The sequence below is a fragment of the Pongo abelii genome, chromosome 11, assembly GCF_028885655.2.
Source record: "Pongo abelii isolate AG06213 chromosome 11, NHGRI_mPonAbe1-v2.0_pri, whole genome shotgun sequence".
Classification (NCBI taxonomy): domain Eukaryota; kingdom Metazoa; phylum Chordata; class Mammalia; order Primates; family Hominidae; genus Pongo; species Pongo abelii.
The window spans coordinates 134,729,356-134,741,939 of NC_071996.2; positions in this window are offsets into that span (position 1 = coordinate 134,729,356).

A 12,584-nucleotide genomic window follows, 5' to 3' on the forward strand; every position below is an offset into this window, starting at 1 on the left:
GGCAGTGCAATTCAGAATTTAAATCTTGAAAAGGTTATAGCATTAAAAAGTGCAAGCTATAAAGTAAAATGTCTACATGGAACAGATTACAGTGAGACAGTTGGTATCTGCTTTCCTGATGAATATTAATTTATTTATTTTGAGATGGAGTTTTGCTCGTGTTGCCCAGGCTGGAGTGCAACGGCGTGGTCTCAGCTCACCACAACCTCCACCTCCCGGGTTCAAGGAATTCTCCTGCCTCAGCCTCCCGAGTAGCTGGGATTACAGGTATTTGCCACCATGTCCAGCTAATTTTGTATTTTTAGTAGAGACGGGATTTCTACATGTTGGTCAGGCTGGTCTCGAACTCCCAACCTCAGGTGATCCGCCCACCTCAGCCTCCCAAAATGCTGAGATTACAGGCGTGAGCCACTGCGCCTGGCCTCCTGATAGGTTTTTTTTTTTTTCCTAGATGTCCTGGGAAATGCACAGGACTGAGAGCTAACCAAGGAGTAAGGAAGTCTACAGTAAAATAAGAGTGAAAGTCATATGAAAACAGGCTAGGAGCTAGAGTTGACACAACCAATAGAAGAAACAGAAGGGAGGGTGGCAGCAATTACTCCCAGATGGTGTCATTGTGGCACACAGTGTCAGGGTTGACGGTAAGTGGGATGCACAACACTGAAACCAGGTGCAAGTGATAAATGGTTTGGTTTCTTAAATGGGACCGATCCTAGAATCTAGTCTTTTCCTGCTGGCCTGCAGGTAAATGACTTGCCTTTTAAAAATACTCTCGTTGGGGCTGGACACGGTGACTCATGCCTGTAATCCCAGCACTTTGGGAGGCCAAGGCAGGTGGATCACGAGGTCAGGAGATCAAGACCATCCTGGGCAACATGGTGAAACCCCGTCTCTACTAAAAATATGAAAAAATTAGCCAGGCGTGGTGGCACGTGCCTGTAGCCCCAGCTACTCGGGAGGCTGAGGCAGGAGAATCGTTTGAACCCGGGTGGCAGAGGTTGCAGTGAGCCAAGATCGCGCCACTGCACTCTAGCCTGGGCAACAGAGCAAGACTCTCTCAAAAAAAAAAAAAAAAAAATTATCCTTGGCTTTCTTGCTCTAATTTTCCTCCTGTCTCTGACCTTCTCTTCATTTGACAAATCAATAGTATTTCTCTTTATTTGAGCATCTGTTTGTGCAGAGATCTTTGGTTTTTTGGCAAGTCCCACTCCCTCTGACTGCACTTTAACTGCCAATCTTCAGAATTTGGTCTTTGATCCTCTTCTCAGTCTACTTTCTCCAAGCAACTTCATCCATCCCATGTCACCCAGGCGGGGGAGTGCAGTGGCACAATCCCATCTCACTGCAATCTCCGCCTTCTGGGCTCAAGCAGTCCTCTCACTTCAGCCTCCCGAGTAGCTGGGACTACAGGCGCACGTCACTACACCCGGCTAATTTTTTGTGTTTTTAATAGAGATGGGGTTTCACCATGTTGGCCAGGATGGTCTCCAACTCCTGAGCTCAAGTGATACACCCACTTACCAAACTGTTGGGATTACAGGCATGAGCCACCACACCCAGCCTCCTCTGAGCTTCTGACATGTACATTCAGCAACTCACTGGTGTCCCTATCTGGGCTGCTGCACAAGCACTTAAAACATTACGTCCAACCACACTCCACACCCATCCTGCTCTACCTCGGGCTAATGCCAAGCCCTCCATCTGGTTTCCTACACCAGAAACCCCAGCTTCACCTTGACTCTATGCTTGGCATCTCAATTATCTCTCCAGTTCATCCACTTCCCTTCCCCACTGCTCAGTACCCTCAGCTAAAGCATTTAACTGGTCTGTACTTCCAGAGTTGACCCATTCTAATCCATTCTCCAAACTGATCTCTCTAAAACACAAATCAGGCCAGGTATAATGGCTCACACCTGTAATTCCAGCACTTTGGGAGGCCGAGGAAGGAATCGCTTGAGCTCAGGAATTCAAGACCAGCCTGGGCAACAAAGTGAGACCGTCTATACACACACACAGACACACACACACACACACGATGGGTGTGGTGATGCGTGCTTGTAGTCCCAACTACTCGAGAGGCTGAGGCAGGAGGATCGCTTGAGCTCGGGAATTCAAGGCTGCAGTAAGCCATGATGATGCCACTGTGCTGCAGCTTGGATGACAGAGCGAGACCCTGTCTCCACCAAAAAAAAAAAAAAAAAATGCATGTTAGTCTTAAAAATCTGTGCTTTCTTGTTACCGAATAAAGCCCAAATTCTTCAATATGTACACATGGCTGCCCAAGGCTTGAACTGCTGCTTGTCTCTCCAGCCTCCTGTCTCTTCATTCTTCTCTCACCTCACACTCAGAACTGCTTTTTACTTCCTCCAAAGACCCAGGCTTTCTGTCACCTGGCCTTTGCACATACCATTCCCTCTGCCTGAAATGCCCACCTCTTTTGATTCCCGCCATTTTCTGCCTAGATCTGGTAGATCTACTAGTTATTTAGGAGGTTTTTAAAGACCTCCTTCAAGAAGCCCTCCCTGATTTCTCCCACCAGGTTCTAACCTAGGTTCTCTGTTTCCCCAGTACCCAACATTGCCCCGCATTGCCGCCTCACCGTATTTTCATTCATTGCCTAGTTTATTTGCCTAACTTGTCCTACATTTGCTCACCATCATAAACCCTAGCATATAATTTATGGTCACATATTCATTTGCTAACTGTGGCTGCCTTCCCCAAGTACCTAAATGTCTCTTCTCACTCTTCCTCCAGTGACTAAATGCTCCCGCTAAGGACTTTTTCCATTAGTTTTGCTCTTGAAAAACCCTTGTTTTCCTTTATGTGCACAGGCAAACAGTGTCTCTGCAATCTCCAGCTGGCATGAGATGATGAGAAGACATGAGCGTGGGCAAAGATTTTGTGGCTTTGTCCCAGACAGCTCTCAACCGTCTTGTATCGATCATAAATGAAACACTTCCACTTCCTTGCTAAGTGCATTTTGCTGTTTCTAGGGTTCAAGTTTCGGTTCCACCCTCTCATCCTCTACTGTTAAAGCTGTAGGGGCCCTTCCAAGCCAAACCACATAAATGGGAAGATCATGGGCTTTGGCCTCAGATTTAAGTTCAGATCCTCATCTGAGGATCCCTTCATGGGTTCCTCATTTGCACAGAGGGAGTCATGTTGACCTCAAGGTTGTTATAGGGATTAAAGAATGGCTGATTATTACACGCTGGCTATGTGCTACTGATGAGAATCACATGCATTGTCCCTCATTCCTCACAGCCACTTGAAGAAGTAGATGCTATTAGATAGAGAAAATCTATGTTAAGAAACCTGCACTCAAGTAGGCATTCACAAAATTTTACCCGAATCAGAATGGTGTGGCCGGCCAGGCACAGTGGCTCACACCGGTAATCCCAGCAGTTTGGGAGGCCAAGAATGGCAGATCACTTGAGGTCAGGAGTTCAAGACCAGCCTGGCCAACATGGTGAAACCCCATCTCTACTAAACATATAAAAATTAGCCAGGCTTGTGGTGTGCTTGTAGTCCCAGCTACTCAGGAGGCTGAGGCAGGAGAATCGAACCTGAGAGGCAGAGGTTGCAGTGAGCCAAGATTGCGCCATTTGTACTCCAGCCTGGGCGACAAGAGTGAAACTCCATCTCAAATTTTAAAAAAGGGCCAGGCGTGGTGGCTCATGCCTGTAATCCTAGCACTTTGGGAGGCCAAGGCGGGCGGATCCCCTGAGGTCAGGAGTTCAAGACTAGCCTGGCCAACGGCAAAATCCCGTCTCTACTAAAAATACAAAAAAAAAAAAAAGGCCGGGTGCAGTGGCTCACACCTGTAATCCCAGCACTTTGGGAGGCTGCGGCAGGCAGATCACAAGGTCAGGAGATCAAGACCATCCTGGCCAACATGGTGAAACCCCATCTCTACTGAAATACAAAAAAATTAGCCAGGCATGGTGGTGCACACCTGTAGTCCCAGCTGCTCAGGAGGCTGAGGCAGGGGAATTGCTGGAACCTGGGAGGCAGAGGTTGCAGTGAGCCAAGATTGTGCCACTGCACTCCAGCCTGGCGACAGAGCAAGATTCCGTCTCAAAAAAATAATAATAATAATACAAAAAAAAATAGCTGTGTGTGGTGGCACATGCCTGTAATCCCAGCTACTCAGGAGGCTGAGGCAGGAGAATCATTTGAACCCAGGAGGCGGAGGTTGAAGTGAGCCAAGATCGTGCCACTGCACTGCAGCCTGGGAACAGAGCGAGACTCCGTCTAAAAAAAAAAGAATCATGTGGCCTAACCCCTCATGCAGGTGAGAACATGCAGACTGAAGTGCCTTGTTCAACATCAAAAGCCATTTTTACATTTGTGTTTCTACTTCCTCTTTCCATTAACCTGGTTCCTGGCCTCTTCATTTTATGGTATTGTTTGATCCAAAGGATCAACAGACACACCAATAGCAGTGTCTCTTTCATCCTATACCATACTCTGCTCCACATTTCTATCTGCCTCCATACTCCTAAGTCAGCATGCCTTTTCAGAAAGGGATTTTTAACAAAAGCATTCTTTCCAACTGCCCTTTACAATGTAGCCCATTGGTGATGGGCATTTGCCATTTGTTCGCTGGGATCTGGGCAGTACCTTTGGTGCATGTACTCAGTGTTTTCCCAATCAGCGAGTTATTCATTTTTAATAAAATTATATCCCAGGCCGGGCACAGTGGCTCACACCTGTAATCCCACCCCTTTGGGAGGCCGAGGTGGGCAAATCACGAGGTCAAGAGATCAAGACCATCCTGGCCAACATCGTGAAACCCCGTCTCTACTAAAAGTACAAAAATTAGCCGGGCATGGTGGCGGGTGCCTGTAATCCTAGCTACTCAGGAGGCTGAGGCAGGAGAATCACTTGAACCCGGGAGGCAGAGGTTGCAGTGAGCCGAGATCGTGCCACTGCACTCCAGCCTGGGCGAGAAGAGCGAGACTCCGTCTCAAAAAAAAAAAAAAATTATATCTGGTAGATAATTACCTTTAGAGATCTTGGGCATTACACAGAGCTGGGACTTAGCAAAGAGTTAGACAGAGATAAGGAATTTTCCATTAAGTCTTATTCCCATGACCTAGGGTGGGCAGCCTCTGACTCTTATGCCATTATCGTCTCTCAGAAGCCCTGATTCATGTTCCAAAGATTTCAGAGGTTTACAAGTGTCTAAGCCTTTTTCTGTATGCAGAGTATCAACTAGCATCTCTAAAATAACAACAGGGATGGGTCCTGAGGAAATTCCTTCCTTTGTTCCCGGATTAGAAGCCTGATGGAGGGATTCACTCACACCTCACTGTCAGTCCCCAGTAATTTCTTCTCTGAGCAGCTCTCAGGCATGTATGACACATGGTTCGCAAGGTGATTACTTGTTCTCCTGTGGTTTCCTGTGTGTGTACAATTTTTGTTTCCTAACCAGTCTATAAATAAGCTCCTTAAGGGCAAGTCCCAAAGTGTCCCCCAAAGTCCCCATCACAACGCTTGATACACGAGGCCTTTTGGTATCAGATTAAATCATCAAGTTAGCTCTGGGGAGTCTGGTGATGCCCTTGATCCTAACTGAGTTTCTTCATGGCACTTACACCCACCTGGCATCATAGCTGCTTATTTGTTTATTGTCTGTCTCCCCGGATTAGCACGTAAACCTAATGAGGACAAGGAGTTTGTTTTTGATGACTGCTGTATTCCTAGTGCCTGCAGCAGTTTCTGGCTTATTGTAGACTCCTGGTAAATAGTTATTGGAAGGACAATAGTGGCGAAAATGTATTTAGCACCTGTGCACTAGGCACTGCATTCAGCACTTGGCCGCCCTTCATCCTCACAATTCTACAGTGAGGTAAATATTACTGATAAAGGAAATAGAGCTTAGAGATGTTACGGGTGCATAGTAATTTACAGGACTGGAATTCAAGCACAGGGTTATCTAACTATAACACCTGTTTCTTTTGGTTTTGTTTTACTTATTTCTCTTTTTTAAATTTCTTTTTTCATTTTTATTTTTAATTTGAGATGGGGTCTCGCTGTGTTGCCCAGGCTGGTCTCAAACTCCTTAGCTCAAGTGATCTTTCTGCCTCAGCCTCCCAAAGTGCTGGGATTACAGGCATGAGTCACTGTGCCCGGCCTATTTTCGATTATTTCTTAACCACTATGGCAGTGATTCGGCAGATTTGGAGTCCACCTCAGGAATCCAGCAAGTTTAGCAGGTATTCAGATGATTCTGAGACGGATGGTCCTGAGGCCTCCACAATAAGAAACTCTCCCATTTATATAAAGGTGCCTCCAGAAGACCTGAGTCTCCTGGCCATTTCAATGAAGCGTGGATACAGGAATAGTGCACACCCCAGGACCCTCCACCAGCACGGATGACAGCAGACATAAGCGAAAGTCCTCCCTGAAAAACAGATTTCTCCAGAGGGTACTCAGGGTCTGTCTTACCATCAATAGAGTACAGACATTTCTAGAGACAGAATATACTTCCCAAAGGGGAGTTCCCCAACCACAGAATCGATTGACCAAGTGGGAGCAGGTGGGAGTGCTGTCTATGGCCCCTTGGACGGGTCTCTCTAGGACACACGACACATGGCAGCAGGCCTGCCAGATTCCCCATCTCCAGGCTCTGCTAAACTCGCCATGGCAATTGCTGTTCATCATCAAAAAGGCGTTGGGTTGGCCGGGTGTGGTGGCTCATGCCTGTAATCCCAGCGCTTTGGGAGGCCAAGGTGGGTGGATCACTTGAGGCTAGGAGTTTGAGACCAGCCTGGCCAACATGGTGAAATCCCTCTCCTAAAAATGCAAAAAATAGCCAGGCGTGGTGGTGGGCGCCTGTAATCCCAGCTACTCGGGAGGCTGAGGCATGAGAATTGCTTGAACCCTGGAGGCAGAGGCTGCAGTGAGCTGAAATTGTGCCACTGTGTTCCAGCCTGGGCAACAGAGTGAGACTCTGTCTCAAAAAAAAAAAAAAAAAAAAAGGCTTTGTGTGTATAGGACCCTAACAGCAGCCCATATTTTGAGATGCTTCTGGTGTCTTTCCTGGAGCCCATGCTTGGCATACCATGGAGCCCAGGGGCCACAAGAGCCAGCAGGGGCAGCCAGAACGCACCACTTCTCTTGGGAAGTGCCCTGGCCTGGGACTCTGCAGCTTGCAGCAACCCAAGGAGATCAATACGCATCCGATGACCCAAGCAAACAGTGCCTATGAGTGGGTGCCATGGAGTCAGTCCTTGCGCTGGAATCTCCAGGCCTCGGGCCTGCCCCATGGTGGCCTGGACACAGGTGCTTCAGCCTCTCGTCAGTTCTCCAAGGGGAACTCTGTTCAGTCACACCAGTCACACAACAGGGGGAAGCCAGCAGCAGGGGGACGTGAGAGGGCCACGCTCCAGGGTCAGGTTAGGACAGCAGGGCCAGACTCCTATAAGCAGGCAAAGCACACGCTGGAGCCAGCACAGCAGAGGCCCGGCAAAAATAATTTCATTTTTCTTAAAATAATTTGATCAACATTTGTTTGTCATTGAAATAATCTTTAACAGAAAAAGGAACAAGTCATCAGACTTCCTTGTATTCATTCTGTGGCTTACAGCTGTTGTTGTTTTTAATGGGGACAAGAAGGGGGGGTGAGTAGAAGGCACCGTAATCTTTCTAGTGCTTAAAGTCTTTAAATGTCTTAATCCAGACCCGAACAGGGACACACAATCCGTGCTCGGTCCCTCAACATTCCCAAGCCACTGGTTCAAGATAAAGTCATACTCTGGCGGTGGAGCTGATACTGACAAGGATAGTGAACGTGGAGAAGGAGCACATCGCAGGGCAAAGCCCACTGACCTGACCAGACGGTGGGAAATCCAGTCTGCAGACCGGACCTAGCTCAAACTTCTGTATCAGGTTACAGACGATGGCAGAGCCTCCTTCACTCATTCATTCGCACATTCAATAGTGAACTTCGACAACGTCTGCAGCCCAGCAACCACGGGCACTCCTGGTAACGGGTATCTGTGCCTTCATTTCTTCTTAAGGGAAGTGGCCACCTCCTAGCTCAGCCCAGATGCCAGCCCACACGTTCCATCCACCAGGTGACAATGATTGGTTCAGGGAAGAGCACGTGACCAAGTCAGGCCAATCAGAGCTAACAAGACCCAATTCTGGGGTATCCGTTCTGGTTATTAGGAACCCATCTCTCTCTATCAATCAGGATCTATCTATCTATCTACCTACCTACCTACCTATCTGACCTCTCTATCTAATCTATCTATTGTCTGCCTGTCTGTCTATCTATCTATCTATCTATCTATCTATCTATCTATCTATCTTCCACTGATGATGTAGCCTGAAGCTGCTCCTTCCACCACGTAGATCCTGAATGTGGCACCAACCGAGAGGAAGCTGGGCTAAGAAGCGGATCCAGACGGGCTCTCCTGAGCCCTACATCCAGCTGTGCCTCTACTTCCAGACTGTGTCGTTCCAGGCAGCAAGTTCTATTTGCTTAAGCAAAACACAGGCTACTTGGAGGTGAATTTCTGGCACTTTATACCAAAAGAGCACTTTAAGAGGAGCCGTGATGGGGGGTATTATGGACTGAGTTGTGTCTTCCCAAAATTCATATGTTGAAGCCCTAACCCCCAGTACCTTCAGAATGTCACTATATTTGGGTGGGCACGGTGGTCCCTAACCCCCAGTACCTTCAGAATGTCACTATATTTGGGTGGGCACGGTGGTTCATGCCTATAATCCTAGCACTTTGGGAGCCCAAGGCAGGAGGATTACTTGAGCTTAGGAGTTTGAGACCAGCCTGGGCAACATAGTGAGACCTTGTCTCTACAAAAAATTTTGAAAAAATTAGCCAGGTGTGGTAGTACATGCCTGTAGTACCAGCTTCTCAGGAGGCTGAGGCTAGAGGATCGCTTGAGCTGGGGAGGTTGAGGCTGCAATAAGTCGTGATGGCATCAGAGCTCTCCAGCCTGGGCAAAAGAGCCAGACCCTGTCTCAAAAAAAAAGAAAAAGAAAAAGAAGAAAGAGAAAAAGGAATGTCACTATACTTGGAGGTGGCCTTTTAAAAGATGATTAATATAAAATGAGGCCATTACGATAGGCCCTAATCCACTCTGACTAGTGTCCCTATAAGAAGAGATTAGGACACAGACACACACAGATGGAGGGACACTGTGAGGACACAGGGAGAAGGTGGCCACCTGCAAGCCCAGGAGAGAGGCCTCAGGAGAAACAAACCTGCCAGCACCTTGATCTTGGACTCCAGCCTCCAGAACTGCGAGAAATAAACATCTGTTGTCAAAGCCACCCAGTCTGTGGCTGTTGCAGCCACCCAAGCAGGCTAACACAGAGGGCTTACCTGAAGAAAGGTGGGGCGGTTGAATGGGGGCAGGGGGCGTGAAGGAGGTGAGCCAGGTGGAGGAAATCACTGCAGTCATCACTGGAAAGGTGAGGCTTGAGCTGAGGAGGAGGCGGGAGTGATCAAGAGAACATGGACTTGAGACTTGGTCACTGATGCCGACTGCATCGGGGTAGGGAGGAGATCGGCTTCTTTCTGGAGCCTGGTGGTGCCGGCTCCACTAGGAGGGAGGTCGGGGGCACTGAGTGGTGACTGTGGACTTCCCTGGATCTGTCCTCACTGCGCTCTGTGCCTCTTCCCACGCTGGATTATAAGCTTCTGGGGCTGGACTTGGGTCCCTTCATTTTCATATCCCCTCCACTTCCAGGGCCTAGATTCTGAGGGTGGGCACCACTGCCCCTGGGAAGCATTGCACACAATGATGGGATATTTTTGGTTTCCACAATGATGGGGGAATCTAACCAGCGTTCCTGGAGGAAGCTGGCATGCTGGACATCCTGCAGCGGTGGGTGGGCAGAGACTGACCTGGGGTCGGTTCAGAACTTTACCAAGAGCTGTTCATCATTTTGAAAACTCACATCAAAGATAGCCACACCATTTGTTCTGCTGAGTCACCACCACCACCACACACCTATGCCAGTGCAAGTGTGCATGACCCACTCTGCCTCAGGTCACCTGCAACAGACTTTGCTTCCTTCTAGAAAGACCTGCATTTTTCTATGCTTTCTGGTATAGTCAGCCTAAGCGCTTATACATGGAAATTATTATATATATGTATATATAAAATTGCTTTCCCCAGCCTGGGCAACATGGCGAAAACCTGTCTCTAAAAAAAATACAAAAATTAGCCGCGTGTGGTGGTAACTGCCTGTAGTCCCAGTTACTTAAGAGGCTGAAGTAGGAGGATTGCTTGAGCCCAGGAGATTGAGGCTGTAGTGAGCCATGATTGCACCACTGTACTCCAGCCTGGGTGACAGAGAGAGACCCTGCCTCAAAAAGTAATTACTTAATTAATTAATTAAAATAAGTTGCTTGCCTTTTATTTCTTCTTTCCATTAGAGTTAGGGCATTATAAGGGTCATTTTTAAATCTTGTGGATAAATATCTGGGAATTTCCTTTTAGGACAGGAAAGAGGATATTACGAAACATGTTATTAAAGGGGGAGTCTGGAAGGGTGGAGACTCACCGCCCAGGTCAGCCAGGCGTGCTCGATGGGGAGCCCCTCTGAGGCCACCCTGCCTGTCCTTCCCCGCAGGCCTGGCCTCTGCCGCACCCTTCTCAGCCTCTACCCTATAAGGCCATGTGAGGGCTGAGCAGCAGACAGAATGAATGGGCTTCCCTGGCCGGTGGCTCTCACAGCTCTCCGGAGCAGAGGGAGGGGAAGGCTGTGGAGACTGGGACTGAGCAGCCTCCCAGGAGAGGAAGCTCCACACCAACCCCTGCCCCGGGAGCGCCCAGTTGGAGGTAGGCTCCAGAGCTGATGCTGGGCAAGCCAGACTTTGAAGTGCAAGCAAGGAAAATGATCTGTGACCCCTGTTACTTCCCTTTAGACAGGTGCACACACATGCCCATGGGACAGATGGGTCTAGAAAATGTGAGTCAGGACAGATCACAGCCTTGAAGGCTCCTGGGGCCAGAATGGAGGGTGGGGAGGGAAATCTGTCCCTTGTCTTGGCTCCTTCCCCAGACCTGTGTTCTGGGTTTGGTGCCACTGGTGGTGGTGGCAAATGGCCTGCCTAGGGGCGGGTGAGGCCACAGCTGGCCTGGCCTGAGACCTGAAGGCCTAGACAGCTTGGATTTGGGAGGCTTTGGGCTCCAGACCAAGACCTCGATGCTGCAGGGATGGGGCCCCCATAGTGTGCCACCGTCTGCAGAGACCCCTAGATGCAGTGGGGGTTCAACCATGCCCCCACCTCCCTGGAGGGCCAGGGCCTTGCTCCAGTCCCCAGCCGCGCCAGCACTTCCAGGCTGGTTCCAGGGAGGCTGGGAAGAAGCTGGGCCTGGCCTTCCTTCCACAGTTGTTCTTGGAACCAAAAATGTTTATTTCCCAGCCTTTTGGTAGCTCCTCCAGGGAGGGATGATCACAGGCAGGCTGAAGGGGAAATGGAGGCACAGGACAGGGTGGTAACTCATCCGGGTCATCCTGTGCCTCCCTGCCCAGCCCTGGCATGTGTGGAACCCAGGTCCAGATCATGTCACAGTGAGCCTGGGTCCCAGCAGTCAGCGGGACCACCTCCTCTCTCAGGGCCCTGGTGGATTCCCCAGAGGATGCTGCCTTCAGCCGGCCCTGTGGATCTGTGTGTCTTTGCTGGACTGCCTCTGGGACCACCCGCCTTAACCAACCTGCCAGGACAGAAGGACAGGTAGGGTCAGGCTGCCAGTCTGTCCCTCCGGCTCAGGAGTGGGGCTGGCCTGGGATGATGGTCTGGCACCTGCCCTGGATGGGGTGCAGTGGTCAGGCTGTGCAGGAGAAGGTCAGAGAATGTTGTGGGGCCATGTGTGCCCAGGGCCAGCAGCAGAGACAGAGCTGAGATCCCAGAGCGGCCACCACTTCCAGGGCTGCCAGGTCCTTGAGCCACTCCCAGGTCCTACGACCCTTGGGCCCAGCCACTGAAGGCTCAAGTTCTTCGTCCAGACCTCCCCAGTCAAAGTGCTCAGCACAGGAAGCGCGGTGGGCCTGGGTGGGGGTCAACTATCGTCCCAGGCTCAGGCCGACAGGCATGAGCTATTTTGTTATTATTATTTTTAATTTATGGGGCACATGAGATGTTTTGATATAGGCACGCAATGTGAAATAAGCACATTATGGAGAATGGGACATCCATCCCCTCAACATTTATCCTTTGAGTTGCCAACAGTCCAATTACACTCTAAGTTATTCCAACATGTACAGTTAGTGACTACAGCCACTCTGTTGTGCTATCAAATAGTAGGTCTTATTCAATCATTCTATTTTTTGTACCCATTAAGCGTCCCCATCCTCTTCTAAGCCCCCCGCTACCCTTCCCAGCCTATGGTAACCATCCTTCTACTCTCTATGTTCATGAGATCATCACTTTGATTTCTATTTATTAATTATATTTATTTATGTATTTATTGTGACACAGAGTCTCACTCTGTCGCCCAGGCTGGAGTGCAGTGGTGTGATCTCCGCTCGCTGCAACCTCCACCTCCCAGGTCCAAGCGATTCTCATGCCTCAGCCTCCCAAGCAGCTGGGATTACAG